General features: G+C 61.6%; 1 pseudogene; it reads right to left on the bottom strand.

The window, feature by feature from the left end:
• Nucleotides 1-2786: 2786 nt before the first annotated feature.
• LOC119112352 (tyrosine-protein phosphatase Lar-like) overlaps nucleotides 2787-8136 on the bottom strand; it is a 65762-nt pseudogene continuing 60412 nt past the window's right edge.

Here is an 8136-nt window from a genome sequence, read left to right as displayed (position 1 = left end):
TCGGTGGTCACAGACACGGCGTGCCGTCTTTGTCGAGCGCGCTACTCGCACCAGCCGGCGTAGGCGGGCATCGGCCACAGCGTACAGGTTATACTTCACAGGTCACCGTCGCACGTGAATGAATGAGCCTAATGCGTGTGTATGACGCTGAGGAGGGTTTTGCTTGCCTCAGTTGTAGCCAGGACGCTGAATTGATCCTCCGCGCGTGCGGGTCAGCTTCGGTTGGCCCGGATCTGCAGCGGCTGATGGCAGCTGGCGATGTCGTGGTCGCATGACTGCCAAGGTTTCGCCCTGGTTTTCGGCGGACGTCGACAGATACAGAACCATTGCACTCTGTCCACGATATGTGTTCTGCAGACTGACTATGTTGGGAGGCATCCAGGATGAATATCACTTGCCCGCATGACAGGAAATCAGGCATCGGTCCGCGTTTCTTCGCCTAGCGAGCTTGCATAATTCTAGTGCTCGCATTTATTTGTCTAAGATTCTTAATTACAGCAAACGCACCACGCCAACCGTTCAGCGAAATATTTTCACGTGTGGTTCGAACTGTTGCATTATAGCGAAGGCCGTTTGTGGAGTGATTTTGTCGGCGTCTCTTCTTTCTCTTCGATCGTGCGGCTCACACCACTGTCGGATGTGTGCGAACGGCTCGTGTCACCATATTAGCGCCAGATAATCGCCATCATCTGTCGGCATTGTCGGCGCATATTGCCATCGTTCGTGCCACGCGCCCTGTCGTCGGCGCTATTGCCGCCAGTAAGCGCGTGCTCCGTCGCCGCTAGACCCGTGTGCCCCCGGAAGGAGCCGCCGCCGGCCGGCCTGCCCGCTGCCACCTGCCACTGCATGCGGCGCGCCCTTCATAGCTGCGTTGATTGCCGGAACTCTGAGCGAATTTTCGGCGTGGTTTTTAGATGGCGAGACGCAAACGCTTCTCGGTTCAATTTCGGCTTAGCTGGGCCGCATTTTGCTGGGAACGGCGTCTCTAGGGGGACATTTAGCTGAAGTGCGTGTCGCTGCCGGGTATCACCTGTCACTTGTCTTCGAGTCCCAGTGCGCATTGGTGTCATTAGACACATCGAGGGCGTTCGAGCTGATGTGGTCTGAGAAATTGTGTTGCAGAAAGCCATCGGAACAGCCAAAGCTCGGGTCTATGGGGAATAGTGCGTGCTGGGTCATTGAGATACTATACCATTGATTTCGATGCACGTTGGTGAAGCGGTGTGATTGTTACGAGCTATGTTGTGATCACAAACGTAACAGCAATGACGCCCAGCACCTTCGGCATTTGGATGTTATCATCACAACAATGAAAACATGTTTTATGTTAATTCTGTCCCCCGAACGTCCTGGGCGTGCTGGACGCCACCCGTCACGGCTGCCGGGCCGATCACGGCCTCCCCGTCACAGGCTCGGACTGCCCGCTTTGCCACAAGATCGCCAACTGGGTGATCCTGGTGGTGAGCGTGATCCTGTCCCGATGAGGCGCCGCTGCCAATGCAGTCCGACGGACGGGCGACGGGCAGCGCGCCGCCGCCGCCGAACGCGGACGTGGGCGAGCCGGGCAGGAGCCAGGCGGGACGGGCCGACCGCAGTCACGCCGCCCCACGTCCGAAGCAGTCGCCGCGCCCCGTCCACTGTCCGCAGACGCTGGTTGATGTTCGAGCCTGTGCTGAAGCCTCGGCGCCGGCTGGCTCGTTGTTGGTGGCCCGTGCGGCGCTGGCGCTGGTGGAGATGCTGCTGCAGCTGGTTGGCACGCGTCCGGTGTCCCGAGGCCACGCACATCGGCGCCGCAGAGAGGCCGTGTCCCTCCCCCGTATCAATGTGATAAGACTAGTCTATGGTCAGAGAGCAAAGGCAGCCGTCGGCCAGGCCGGAACGATGGCTGATATAGCTGTTTGATAACTCTGTCATTTATTTGGTAGGCACTGTTTCTGGATGCTGCGCATGAGAATGTTGAGCGTAGCCAGCTTAATCCAACATCGCATTTTGTTTATCATTCAGGAGGTCTGTATGAGTTAGCACAAGTTGGCTGAGAACATTTTCTCGCCGGAAAGTTCACTTGTTTTTTTCAGAATCACGCTGTTTGTGTGCTTCAGATGCAGAGCTCGTTCGGAGTGGCGCTTCACGCATCCCGTACTCGTGTAGAAGGTCTACATGGCACTGGCTTAATCGGCACAATGAGTTAACGTGTTCATCTTTTATTTCGCAAGATGTTGAATGCAGCTCAGTCACTCTGTGGTTCGATCCGTATGCTCCTCGAATGGCTCACTTTGTTCCTTTGCGTGCGCCAAATGCCTTCCTGCACAAAACTCCAAGTTCAAGAACAAGATGTGAAAATTTCCAGGCGCCACCGTGCTTCGTTAGCATCCCCACATCTGTGCGACCGGACTAACTCGCGCAGATCACCATAGTCGAGAGTCGGTTAGAGCACACCGACAGCGCGCGCAGTCGGTGTGCTCTAACCGAGAGAGAAACACCGCCAGCAAACTCGTGCCGCTCCGTTCGTGTTGTTGCAGTGTGTCTTGCACTGCCTGCTGGATCACGCCAATCAGTCAGAAATACATTCCTGAATTCCAAGCAACGCGTTCTCAGAAGACGACGCCTTCTTCAAAAATACAATGTAGGTCTGTGTAGAAACATGCTATTACAAAACTGATCGGGTGTGGGCGGCCGACGGGCCGGGGAGCGGGGGCAGGGCGGCCGGCGCCGGCGCTGGCGCGGGCGTCCGCTCGCAGCCGGACGCGCGGCGCCCGACCACACGGGCCGCACGAGCGGCCCCCGGCACGCAGGGCCTGGCGGCGCCGCCACCGTCGCCGTGACGCCAGCCGCCGACACGTCACGAGGAGACGAACACCATGTGCAAATAAAATCCCTTCGAACCGTCTCGCCGACAAAATGCAGCGCACAGATAATCTAAAACGCAGAAGAAAGATCAGGACCGTGCTCCGGCTGTCGACTCGGCAGCGGAGCCCGGGACGCGGTTAGCGAACATGCATCAGGCGGGCGTCACTGGTATGTGCAGCGTGCACGCCGCCACAACATCCTACACATGTTTGGCGCACCGCACCGCGGCGCGGCACGTTACCTCTCGTTATGCCAACGGGCGTATGTACAGCGGCCTTGTGTACAGCACCTTGTGCGCATGGCTGAGCCCGGCCGCCCGCCGTATCACGTCACGTATGGCGGTCGCGGGCAGGGGAAATGTGGGCCTTGGCGGCGGTGCTGCTGCAGTCGGCCGCGCCGCCCTGATATGTCGGCACCGTCGCAGGCGCCCGGCCGGCAGGCTCGCTCGCTCAATCGTCGCGGCGGCCCACGCTCGACGTGGTCGAGCGCGATGAGGTACTCGGACACCGCTCGGTACGCGAACGCCGTCGGTACATGCTGGTCCTGCGGGGCGGGGCCAGTTCAGTGCTGATCCTGCGGGGCGGGGACCAGTCCAGTGCTGATCCTGCGGGGCGGGACCAGTCCAGTGCTCATCCTGCGAAGCGGGACCAGTCCAGTGCTGATCCTGCGGGGCGGGGCGCGCCGTTGCACCTGCTATGGAACCACACGACGGGCAACAAGTGACAATGCGTCCAAGTGACAGCGCGTCCACGCATGTGATTCACCGAGAAGTTAGAACTCCTCTCAGCCGCCAAGGCCCAGTCCGTTCTCCGGACGCACCGAGGGACCGGTATCCACGGCTCCAGCGTGCTGATTGCGGTTTAGCTTCAGGTGCAGTAGAAAGAGCATACGTCTGTTGCCTCTCTGTTCTACCGCCACGGTCAGCGCGTTTTATGTTCACTGTTTTGCCCGGCTCAGGTGTATCGGGTCATTCTGCTATGGACCTACTGGTGCATCTATATATACTTATACTCGCACTATTGTGATGACGTGATAAACACGGCTTTAGGGAACCAGGTGTGATCAGCACCGGAACCAGTGTCAAAGACACGCTCAGAAATATACGGACGCAAGGCACGGGGCGCTCACTGCGCGTGACGTATGAAAGCAAGTTTGGAGCCGGTACCATGCCTGACCGGAGCCAGGACGGCCCGGCCGGCCGGAGACGGAGCCGCCGCCGCTCGGCGCGCGCCGCACGCACCTGGAACTCGAGCTCCATGCCGGTGATGTTGTCGCCGGGTCCGGTCGGCGGAAGCAGCTGCGATGTGAAGGCCTGCGGGTTGCGTGCCGGTACCCTCCGTGTTGCCGGCCACCAGCGACTCCAGCAGCGCGTCGTGGATGAAAATGTACTGGCGGCAGGGCCGTGGCTGACGTCAGCGGGGGGCCGGCCGAGCCGGCGCCCAGCACAGCACGTGACAGCCTGCACCAGCATCAGCATCAGGACAGACCTGGGTTGGCGAGCAGACCAGCCGGGGAAGATGCTGGTGACGCAGTTCGAACGGAACTTTCACTGGGCAGCCAACCGCTGGCATGACCCACCACCACATCGGAACACGGCCAACACATTCCAGACGAAGAGTTCCGCGTTAACCTAGGAGTTCTGCCACACCCGCAGTGTCCGTCTCAGAGCGCCGCGCTCTGAGACGGAGCGCGGCCGTGTCCTCAGCCGGCGCGCACCTGGTCCTCGGTCTGCACCATGTAGTTGCGCTGGGCTCGCAGGCAAGTCACGTGACCGTAGACGTCAACCGTGGCCTCGGAGCGGATGCGCTCCAGCATGCTGTCGATGGCGATGAAGCACCTGCCGTCCGGAGGCGGCCGTCAGCGCCGTGACTCCTGCGTGGACGCGCGCGTCGCCGCACACCTGCCGCCCGACAAGCGGCGGCGGCGCGTCACTGAACCCCAGACTTGCGAGCGCCGCCACTCCCCGCCAACGACTTGTGAATAAGATGTCACGGCTAACATAAGGACAGCCCTACAAGCAACACGGCCCGCAACGCGACCCGAGCCTCTGCCGGAGCGATGAGGCCCACCGTGGCCGGCTTGGCGCCGTCGCGGGGCTGCCGGTGGCTCAGCGGGCCGCCCACTGACCCGGTGCGGCCCACACCGGCCGAGCAGTGCGTCACCATCGGCCCGGCGTCGGCCGGGTTCAGCGCCTTGACGTGGTGCAGGAACAGCAGGAACGGCGTCGGGTGGTCGGGCACGCCGTGGTCGGGCCATACCGTGAACTGGAACTGGCGCACCTCGCGCCGCTCCAGCGAGTCGGCCTGCCGATCACGCCAGTTACACGCGGGCTCACGCGGCGCCAGTCACACGCGGGTTACACCAGCAGCAGGGACAGCGTAAACAGGGTCCGCGTGACGGGCCTGGATGCGGCACACGGTCCATGCCACTTCACACGATGACTGGCCACCCACACAAGCAACCAAGCCACACGCCTTTTGCGGTGCGGAACGAGCGAGGTGACAAAGAGACATGATTGCTATCACGACGGGGGGATACCAAGACCAGCAGAGTCCAGGGGCGGGTCGCGAGGACTGGGGAGGAGCGGGACGGGACGGCACGTACCCGCTGCAGCTGAAAGGTGCGGACCACGTAGCTGGCCAGCTCCTGACTGTCTGTGAGCGTCACGTGGATGGGCCAGTACGACTTCGTGCCCTTGGTGGGCCAGTACTGATCGCACTTGATGCGCGCCCCGCTCCTCCAGGCGCGTTATCATGACGATAGTGAAGCTGCGCTGCTCCCACACCATGCGCCAGAAGTCGGAGAACGTTTCGGGCAGCGGGCCCTGCGGCACCGGCCGTGGTGCGGTCAAACACCGCGGGGTTCATACACAACCAGGTCAAACACGGCAGGGCTCATACATGGCGGGGTTCAAACATGGTGGGGTTCAGACACAGAGGGGTCAGACACGGTGGGGTGTAGACACGACCGGGTTCAGGTACGGCGGGGTTCAAACAAAGCAGCCCTCAGCCACTGGTGGTCTCGAAAGCACCCAGATCCCAGCCCAGCAGTGGCTGACGGCGCCAGTACATAAAAGCCTCATCTCAAAAACACACAGACCCCAGCCCAGCAGCGGCTGACGGCGACAGGACGTACAAGCCTCACCTAGAAAACATCCAGACCCCATCCCAGCAGTGGCTGACGGCAACAGTGCATACCAGCCTCACAAGGGACGACACAAATGCGTTTGAACGACTCAGCACTCACTACAGTTCCCATCATGGGTCCCATCATGTTCCCTACAGTTCCATACAGTACATCTACAGTTCCCATCATAAACAGAACGCCCAGAGCGGTGAAATGCTGCCATACAACCTCGCTGAAGCCGATGTCCCCTCTCCTCCGGCGGCCGAGACGCACCTGGGTGGCGATGTAGGCGTTTGTGCTTGAGGTAGCCGTCGGAGAAGTTGGCATTGATGTAGTCGCTGCCCGCCAGCCCCTCCTCCGACTGCAGCACCACGCGCGAGTGGTCGTACGCTAAGATGTGGGCATATCGGTTCTTGGGCTGATCCACGTCCAGGTTGGAGTTGAACCAGGTGAACTGCTGGCCCGGCTCGATCGACTGCCGACAGAGCGATGGGAGTGGCGCAGTCAGTGGGACTCCGGACAGAATGCGACGTTCGCCCACGCGGCGGGAGGCGACGTGTCAAAGGTCGGTGACGTTCGCCCACGCGGCGGGAGGCGGCGTGTCACAGGTCGGTGACGTTCGGACGGGCAGCTAGACTGTCCGTCGCTGAGCGGCAGCGACATCTGCAGGTGACCTGGGGACGCACTCTCGGACGGAGTCCAGGAGCTGCGCCGGCGGAGGGACCACATACCGCACTTCTGTCAGACAACAGCGTGCCGCCCTCAGCATGACCCCCATACCGACATGAGCCGCTCAGATCACCCCAACGCGTCCACCCGCCCCAACTCCCTCGCCGTGCGAGCCGTGCAAACCGTGCAACCCGAGTCCCCCGGGGGTGCACCTCGTACTCCTGCGAGAACTTGCTGTTGTCGTTGGCCTTGAGCGCTTCCCACGTGGTCGGCCAGCTGGCTAACGTGTACGGGTGGGTGCGATATCATGCCGGCGTCTGGAGGTTCTGGCGCCGGACCTCGGCCGGGTCGGTCTGCGCGTGGCTGGCCGGCGCCGCCATGTCGCACATCGGCGGCTTCATCACGGTGGCTGGCTCTGGCGACCTCTGCAACTGGCGCCGCCTGCCGCACCTGGCGCGGAAGGGGACGTCAGACCACGCCAGCTCAGGCACGGTCAGTCAGAGCGGGCGTGGTCAAGTGGGCTGAGACTACGTCAGTCCCGCGCTCGGTGCCAGATGCAGCTGATCTTGGCCGCGCAGGCCGGTCTGACCCGAAGCAGAGGCCGGAACGGCCACGGTGCGATCTGGTCCGGTGAAGAGAACGTCAGAGAGCTCATCAATGGACAGGTCACCATCTGGTCCGGTGAAGAGAACGTCAGAGAGCTCATCAATGGACAGGTCACCCATCTGGTCCGGTGGAGAGATCGTCAGAGAGCTCGTCATTGGACAGGTCACCATTCTGGTCCGGTGAAGAGAACGTTAGAGAGCTCGACATTGGACAGGTCACGATCATGTTAACCAGACAACCAGGGCAGACCTAAGCCAAGGCTGAGCACAGCTGCTGTGCTCTGGTCATACCGGGAAGCACGACCAGAGGCCAGTACAAAACGTAGGTCACTGAATGGTCAAGGCTACTTCCGTTGCCCCTGCTTCAGGTTAGTATGATCTATATCTAGTCGCAGATCGCCAATACCGCTGGCAGCAGGCCGTGCCACCAACTCAAGCCGCTCATCACGACCCCGCCTGCGCCTCAGCCTGCAGTCGTCACGCCGCGCCCCCTTGGGCTCCGGGGCGTCCGGCCTTCCCGTCCCACCGAATCACGCGCGGCAGCGGAGCGGCGACGCTCGGCCCGCTCACCTCCCAGCGGCGATGACGATGTACGGCACCAGGATGATGAGCAGCAACAGACCGACGGCCGTCGGACCCACCACCCAGACCAGGCTGGACGAGGAGTACGACGCGCCCGCCCGCGGCCGCTTCATGTCCAGACTGAGCAGTTCTGAGTACGGACTGGACGTGAACAGGTCCTGCACGAGGTGACGGCTCCGGTCAGGTCACGTGAAGTGTGGACAGGGCAGTACGGACTGGACGTGAACAGCTCCTGCACGAGGCGACGGCTCCGGTCAGGTCACATGGAGTGTGGACAGGGCAGTTCTGAGTACGGACTGGACGCGGA

The sequence above is a fragment of the Pollicipes pollicipes genome, unplaced genomic scaffold (assembly GCF_011947565.3).
Source record: "Pollicipes pollicipes isolate AB1234 unplaced genomic scaffold, Ppol_2.1 Scaffold_7261;HRSCAF=8764_pilon_pilon_pilon, whole genome shotgun sequence".
NCBI classification, from domain to species: Eukaryota; Metazoa; Arthropoda; class Thecostraca; order Pollicipedomorpha; family Pollicipedidae; genus Pollicipes; species Pollicipes pollicipes.
This window is presented reverse-complemented; position numbering and strand designations above follow the sequence as displayed.